The following is an 8,388-nucleotide window of genomic DNA, read 5'->3' as shown; positions in this document are numbered from 1 at the left end:
GGGACAGCCATGACATCAAGATATAGGGGTGCCAGTGGTGGACTCAAATCAGCTTTTTAAAGGCTGTTTTAGAGAAAGTAGATTAGTAATGCACTTCACAATGTTCCAGAATAAACCAGATTTTTCTGAATCTCATCTTTGACACATTTTTGCTTCTCTTTTTCTTTGTCTATTTTTTATTGGCTGTGGGAGGAAGAAATTGTATCTTCCTTTTCAACTTTTTTTAATGCTTTTAAAAATTTTTTAAATTGAAGTATAGTCAGTTACAATGTGTCAATTTCTAGAGTATAGCATAATGTCCCAGTCCTACATGTATATATATACACATATATTCATTTTCATATTCGTTTTCATTAAAGGTTATTACAAGATATTGAATATAGTTCCCTTTACTATACAGAAGAAATTTGTTTTTTAATCTATTTTTATATATAGTGGTTAACATTTGCAAATCTCAAACTCCCAGATTTATCCCTTCTTACCCCTTTTCCCTGGTAACCTTAAGATTGCTTACTATGTCTGTGAGTCTGTTTCTTTTGTAGATGAGTTCATTAGTGTCCTTTTTTTTTTAGCTACCACATATGAGTGATATCACATGGTATTTTTCTTTCTTTTTCTGGCTTACTCGACTGATTTTAAATCTAAGATTTCATAGCTTTTGAACCTGTCGTTTTGCTCTTCAACTTCTTCCTAGTGCTCATTCCTCTACCCACCTCTTGGTGATGATCTCCTCTTGGACATTCCTGGTGTCTTGCATTAAGAAAAGGGAGTTGTTCAGGGAGATTATTGCACTGTGATATTCAGGATCTGTGGGATTTTTGAGACCCCACAGCAAGCTAAATATTTATACAACCAATCTCTGTTGAACCCAAATATGCTGAAGACTTTCTAATCAGTGTGATATAGTGGTGAACAAAAGAGTAATAAATCTGAGCTCATTAAGCCTGTAGTCTAGTGAATTAGACAATGGAAAATAATTTTAGTGTGATGGGTAGATGAGTATTTCAAAGGGGAAGTGCAAGTATTATAATGCATATAAACTACAGAAGAGATTTTGAGCACAGATTTGGAAAGAGAGAGTCCCAATTATGTGAAGGGAGTGGTGGGCCATTATTTAGACTCAAAATGATCTATTTTGCATAATATAATTTAATTATATATTAATTTTAAGGTATATTACATATATTGTCTAAAACAGACATTTTAATTGGGTTTAGCTAGAATTAGCCTATACAACATGAATTTTTGCTTTTCACTCTTTCTTTTGATGTATTTTATTATTTCTACATTTAATCAAAAACATTTTATGCTTTTTTAATATTTTTTTTCTTAGAAGATCTAAGACAAGTATGACTGACTGTAAAATGCTACAAATAGGAGTCATTGTCGCTGCTCTTATTTTTCCCTTAAATAAAATGTATCATATAAAATGTTCCAATCAGTAATGGAATTAGTATCTATATCCAATCTATTAAAATTTAACTGAAGTAAAATATTTATTGATATATATCAATACTTCAGTCTCCTTGAAAACTATGTTTCAATGTATTTAAGGCATCTAATGTACTATATAAACTTTTTCCTTTCCATTCGTGCCCTTGAATGTTTAAGCATTTATTTACGTATTTATTCATTAACCCAACATGCCCTTATTGATGCCTACCAGAAATTGTTTGATAAATTCTCTGTATGTTGACCTTATACTAAATCATGCAGAAGAATGTTCCCAGAATGTCAAATGCAGTGATGCAGCAAGATGTAATGGATATTCACTATTTTAATGATTCTTGTCTTGCTGTTTTAATATTGCTCTGTTTTTTCGAGCATTTTAATTTATTGTATTCTTATTACAGTTGTACCCTGAGGCTAGTTAGTGAAGGATGCCACTTTGAAAATCTGAGAAATAAACAGAAGTTGAATTGCAAACACATTTTTGTTTGTTTGTTTCCAGATCTCTGAGAAATAGAAAGTTATGAGGGATCTAAGGAAATACTATCATATAGAATATGGAAGTGTCTTACTTGACAGTGTCTTATTAATGTGCCGGATGGGTATTAAAGAAACTCAATATAACATTCTCAAGGTTATTTGCTATCTCAGATCAACTACATGCTCTGGAGAGGAAACAATAGTATTAACCATTGTTATTATTCAGGTCCTTTGGGGGTTTATATTACTTGAGCATGAAAATTGGCACAATACACTGGGATAGCAATGTTAAGTCATTTTCTACTATTTTCAGTGAAGAGTTTACTCTGGCTTCTTAGGGAAGGCCGTTTTGAAAATTCGGTGTCACCCACACTGGTTATAAATAATTTATATTGATAATTAAAGAATAGATATGACTTACAGACTTTATCATTGATTGGTTAGTCAGTAAAGTCCTGGAGACAATAGAATTGCCTAAATTGTCCAAATTTCCTTGTTCTCTAAAGTTGAAATGGGTACAGTAAATACTGTAACTCCATATGAAAATAATCCAATTATATTAATATATTTCTTCAAAGGGGAAGCTGAGAAAATTTATATAGACATCACTAAGTACTACAAAGAGTAGAACAAATAAATCCATGCAGATCACAACAGTTGGTCCTTATTAGCTTAAAATGTTGTTGTTTGAGAGGTAAGATAAAGAGCCAAACAATAACAAAATACTGATTGCTATCATGTATGATATTAAGTCCTTTGTACCAAGTTACTTACTAAAGATGGCTATATGTCTCAGTTTATCTTTCATACAATTATTAACACCCTTTTTCATTCCCAGGTTGAGCAATATATTAGAATGATCATCAAATTCACAATAAATCATAGACACTTAGCATGAATTGTTACTACAATAATATTTCCATGAACCAAAAAAAGAAATGACATACTTATTTTATAAATAATTTTTACCAGAGAAGTAAATAATGCAGCAAACATTGGGATGAGTTTCTAGTTATAAAGACGCTTAGGTTTGTTTATTATTTGGTCAGATAGAAATAAAGTTCACAAAAACAAATTTTTATAAGAATTTTACTTAAATCTGACACTTCAGAGAAAGACAGTCTTGATTCTAGTAGTCAAGTAAGATAAAATAATGCAAAATATTTTTGTAATTGGGGCACCATGGAAGAGAATAAATCTCAAGTCCTTTGTTCATTAATAAAAATTTAAAATTAACAGTCTTATAAGTTTATTCTTAAATTGTTTCTTTTAGGATAAATATCTTTTTTGAATTTGGGTTTAGACTATTGCATCTGTAAATTGTTAATTAAACTTAGGAAATTATGTAAGTTCTTATTTGAATGGGTATTTATAGACTATCAGATGAGCTCTGAAAATTGAGGGTTCAAGGAAAGTTATACAGAACAAATGATGGAGGAGAAATTTCTAGACTGATGATTACATAGCCCAAACAGGTTTTTGGAAAATGTTCTGATGATGTCAGATATTGTGTTTTGGTTTTATTTGTGATATAAGTTGTAACCACACTTCTTAACAGAGTATTGATATCCCACTGTCAATCATTCTGAGAGAGTTTAATCCAGGGGCAAGAAATAAGGATTTGAAAAATTTTTAGAACTAAATAAAACAAAAAACAACAACAAACCTCAACCTTTGGCTTAGTTGAAGTTTGGTTTTATTTTAAAATAACAGGATAAATGGAACTTCATTTTTGATGGTAGCATTCTATACCATGAAAGTAGGTAAACTTGCCCTGCCACATGGCAGCAGGCCAGATGCTAGGAAGGATGGAATTGTAACTGTACCCATGAACTGGAAGGCACTCTTGAGAAAGGTTCTAGGCTTCTTTAGTTGTAAGATACTCTCTATTTTACAATGTTGGGAACATCTAATAGATACTCTTTAAAAATGTACAGCTGTGGTATCTGAAATTAAGATGAAAGGCTAGTCTTTAGAAGAGTGATCTAATTACTTAAAAAGCTAGAAAAATTTCTTAGCAGTGCTAGTCACTAAAAGAATATGAGTTAATTCATCCTTATAATACATGAGAAAGTTAAAATATTAGCAAATAGAATCCAACAACACATAAAAAAGATTATACATCATGACCAAGTGGAGTTCATCCCAGGGACCCAAGGGTGGTTCAACATACACAAATCAATGTAATACATCACATCAACAAGAGAAAGGACAAAAACCACATGATCATCTCAACAGATGCAGAAAAAGCATTTGATAAAATTCAACGCCCATTTATGATAAGAACTCTCACCAAAGTGGGTATAGAGGGAACATATCTCAACATCATAAAAGCTACATATGACAAACCTACATCCAGCATAGTACTCAATGGTGAAAAACTCAAAAGCTTCCCACTAAAATCTGGGACAAGACAAGGATGCCCACTATCACCACTCCTATTCAACATAGTCTTGGAAGTCCTAGCCACAGCAATCAGGCAAGAAAGAGAAATAAAAGGGATCCAAATTGGAAAAGAAGAGGTAAAAGTGTCACTATATGCTGACGACATGTTACTATATATAGAAAACCCTAAAAGGTCCACACAAAAACTACTAGAGCTGATTGAAGAATTCAGCAAGGTAGCAGGTTAAAAGATTAACGTTCAAAAGTCAACAGAAAAAGAAAGTAAAGAAAAAATCCCCTTTAAAATAACACCCAAAGTAATAAAATACCTAGGAATAAATCTAACCAAGGAGGTGAAAGAATTATACACAGAAAACTATAAACCATTGATGAAGGAAATTAAAGAAGACTTTAAAAAATGGAAAGATATCCCATGCTCTTGGATTGGAAGAATCAATATTGTTAAAATGTTCACACTGCCCAAGGCAATCTACAGATTTCATGCAATCCCTATCAAATTACCCAGGACATATTTCACAGAACTAGAACAAATCATAATAAAATTTATATGGAACCATCAAAGACCTAGAATTGCCAAAGCATTACTGAAGAGAAAGAAAGAGGCTGGAGGAATAACTCTCCCAGACTTCAGACAATACTATAGAGCTACAGTCATCAAGACAGCATGGTATTGGTACAAAACAGACATATAGACCAATGGAACAGAATAGAGAGCCCAGAAATGAACCCACAAACTTTTGGTCAACTAATCTCTGACAAAGGAGGCAAGAATATACAGTGGAATAAAGACAGTCTCTTCAGCAAATGGTGTTGGGAAAACTGGACAGCAGCATGTAAAGCAGTGAAGCTAGAACACTCCCTTACACCATACACAAAAACAAACTCAAAATGGATCAAAGACTTAAACATAAGACAAAATACAATAAACCTCCTAGAAGAAAATATAGGCAAAACATTATCTGACACACATTTCAGAAATATTCTCCTAGAACAGTCTACTCAAGCAATAGAAATAAAAGCAAGAATAAACAAATGGGACCTAATGAAACTTACAAGCTTCTGCACAGCAAAGGAAACCATAAATAAAAAGACAACCTACGGAATGGGAGAAAATCTTTGCAAACGATGAAACCGACGAAGGCTTGATCTCCAGAATATATAAGCAGCTCATATGACTTAATAAGAAACAACCAAACAACCCAATCCAAAAATGGATAAAAGACCTAAACAAGCAATTCTCCAAGGAAGAAATACAAATGATCAATAGGCACATGAAAAAATGCTTAATATCACTAATTATCAGAGAAATGCAAATCAAAACTACAGTGAGGTATCACCTCACACCAGCCAGAATGGCCACCACTCAAAAATCCACAAATGACAAATGCTGCAGAGGCTGTGGAGAAAAGGGAGCCCTCCTACACTGCTGGTGGGAATGCAGTTTGGTGCAGCCACTGTGGAAAACAGTATGGAGATTCCTCAAAAGACTAGGAATAGACTTACCATGTGACCCAGGAATCCCGCTCCTGGGCGTATATCCAGAAGGAACCCTACTTCAAAATGACACCTGCACCCCAGTGTTCATAGCAGCACTATTTACAATAGCCAAGACATGGGAACAGCCTAAATGTCCATCAACAGAAGACTGGATAAAGAAGAGGTGGTATATTTATACAATGGAATACTACTCAGCCATAAAAACCGACAACATAACGTCATTTGCAGCAACATGGATGTTCCTGGAGAATGTCATTCTAAGTGAAGTAAGCCAGAAAGAGAAAGAAAAATACCATATGAGATGGCTCATATGTGGAATCTAAAAAACAAACAAACAAACAAAGCATAAATACAAAACAGAAACAGACTCATAGACATAGAATACAAACTTGTGGTTGCCAAGGGGGTGGAGGGTGGGAAGGGATAGACAGGATTTCAAAATTGTAGAATAGGTAAACAAGATTATACTGTATAGTACAGGGAAATATACACAAGATCTTATGGTAGCTCACAGAGAAAAAAATGTGACAATATATGTATGTTCATGTATAACTGAAAAATTGTGCTCTACACTGGAATTTGACACAACATTGTAAAATGACTATAAATCAATAAAAAATGTTAAATAAATAAATAAATAAATAAATAAATAAATAAAAAATAAAAAACAAACATGAGAAAGTTACCTAACATACCCTAAGAAGTAATATGAGGATATTTGACAAGAGTTAAATCTAGAAATCAGGATAAGGTCACTTCATGATATGATTTAGGCATTGAAAATTCAACATGGGGACTCTGCCTCCAAGCAAGATGGAGTTAATAAGGATCATACTTACTCTTCTGTCTAAGGCAACTAAAGAAACTGCAGAAAGCTTTTTTTTCAGAAATGAGTGAAAATGAAAAATGCTCCAAAGCATTTTACATATTCTGTACATCAGGCAAAAGAGAGTGTTTCCTGAGAGAAGTGGAAAAATGAGGTGAGCCCTGTGTTTGCCTCAGTATATTCTCCAGGGAATTTCAATGTCAAGGGCAAGGAAGGCCCAGTTGGAGCCCAGAGATCTGAAATACAGAAATAGAGCTGGGACTCTAGATAAACCAAGACAACTAAGGTTTGTAGGGCAGGGGGCCGGAGAGGAAGAAATTGCACAAAAAGAAAACCTTAGAGAATCTGCAGAGGGCTCCCCCTCTGAATTCTTATCAGAGGACTGATGAGCATGTGTAAATGAGGAAACTTTCCAAGACCAAGGAAAGAACCACCCAAATGATGGGAGAGAAAACTCCCTGAAACTCACACAAACTTGGGATAATTTATTTTCCCAATAGCTAGAGTACAACAAATTCTCAAAACTCATGGTGCATTGAGTAAAGAACTGAGAAATAGAGGTGGAAATGAGCCCTAAACTAAATGCTGTTCAGTACTGCCTAAGAATGCTTAAAAACAATATTGGAGACTTCTGGTTTCCAGTTCCATAAAAAGTATGAACATCTCCATTCTGTCCTAACAAGTAAAAAGCTGAACAGGTTGAAAAATTGTTAACACTTGGATTTGTAAGAGAGAGAGGGACACAGAGCAAACCACTGTCCCCAAGACTGGAGGGACAGACAGGCAAATACAGTGACTTAATGCCTCACCAGAGCAGACTCACAAACAGAAGTATTGTAGGAACCAGTACCAGGGTAGGAGAACCTGAACTGTAATTGATGAATTGCTCAAGGCTTATTGTGGACAAGTCTGAGAATTAAAAACTCCAGGGGACCCAGTCATAGGACACCCCCTACCCCAACAGTATTCTGAGACTTACCTCCAGGAGCTCAACCAGATTCCCAGAGTAAATACTGCAAAAATTCCCCTCATGCTTCTGGCAGAAAAAGGAGAAAAGGAACAATTTTGAAAAATGACAGAGCACTTTGTTCTTAATAAGGCCTGGCCTTGGGGACATTAGCTAGCCAAAGCCCAACCTGCTGGGGTATTATAAAAGCCTAACTGACTTGAGAGAAGGGAAATGCCCAACTCCAGTGGACCCTAGCCTGACACATGGGAGATAGTAAGTCCTCAAATCAAGCCCACTCTAGCCATTCTGTCCCACCTAAGGGGTGGAGGAGAAGAGAAATACTTGTTCACAGTCCACAGGCACAGGTTCACTTAGACTGAGACCTAACTGCTATAGAACACTTCCCCTCCTCCCACAGCTTACCACCACATTACTAAAGGACTGTTTATAACAGTTCCTGCTACCTGGTACACCATGTGTGCCTATCAAGAAAATCTTACAAGGCATACCAAAGGGCAAAAACACAATTTGAAGAGTCGTAGACAGCATCAGAATCATACTTGGAAGGGAGTTTTGAATTATTAGACAGAATTTAAAACAACTATGATGAATACACTAAGAACTCTGTGGGTAAAGTAGACAGCATGTAAAATAAATGGACAAAGTAAGCAGAGAGATGGAAATCCTGAAACAACAACAACAGCAAAAATGCTCGAGATCAAAAACACTAGAAAAAATGAAGAATCCTTTGATGGATGGGCTCCTTAGTAGACTGGACATG

The sequence above is a fragment of the Camelus ferus genome, unplaced genomic scaffold (genome assembly GCF_009834535.1).
Source record: "Camelus ferus isolate YT-003-E unplaced genomic scaffold, BCGSAC_Cfer_1.0 contig299, whole genome shotgun sequence".
NCBI lineage: Eukaryota > Metazoa > Chordata > Mammalia > Artiodactyla > Camelidae > Camelus > Camelus ferus.
Note: the sequence above shows the minus strand (reverse complement) of the source record.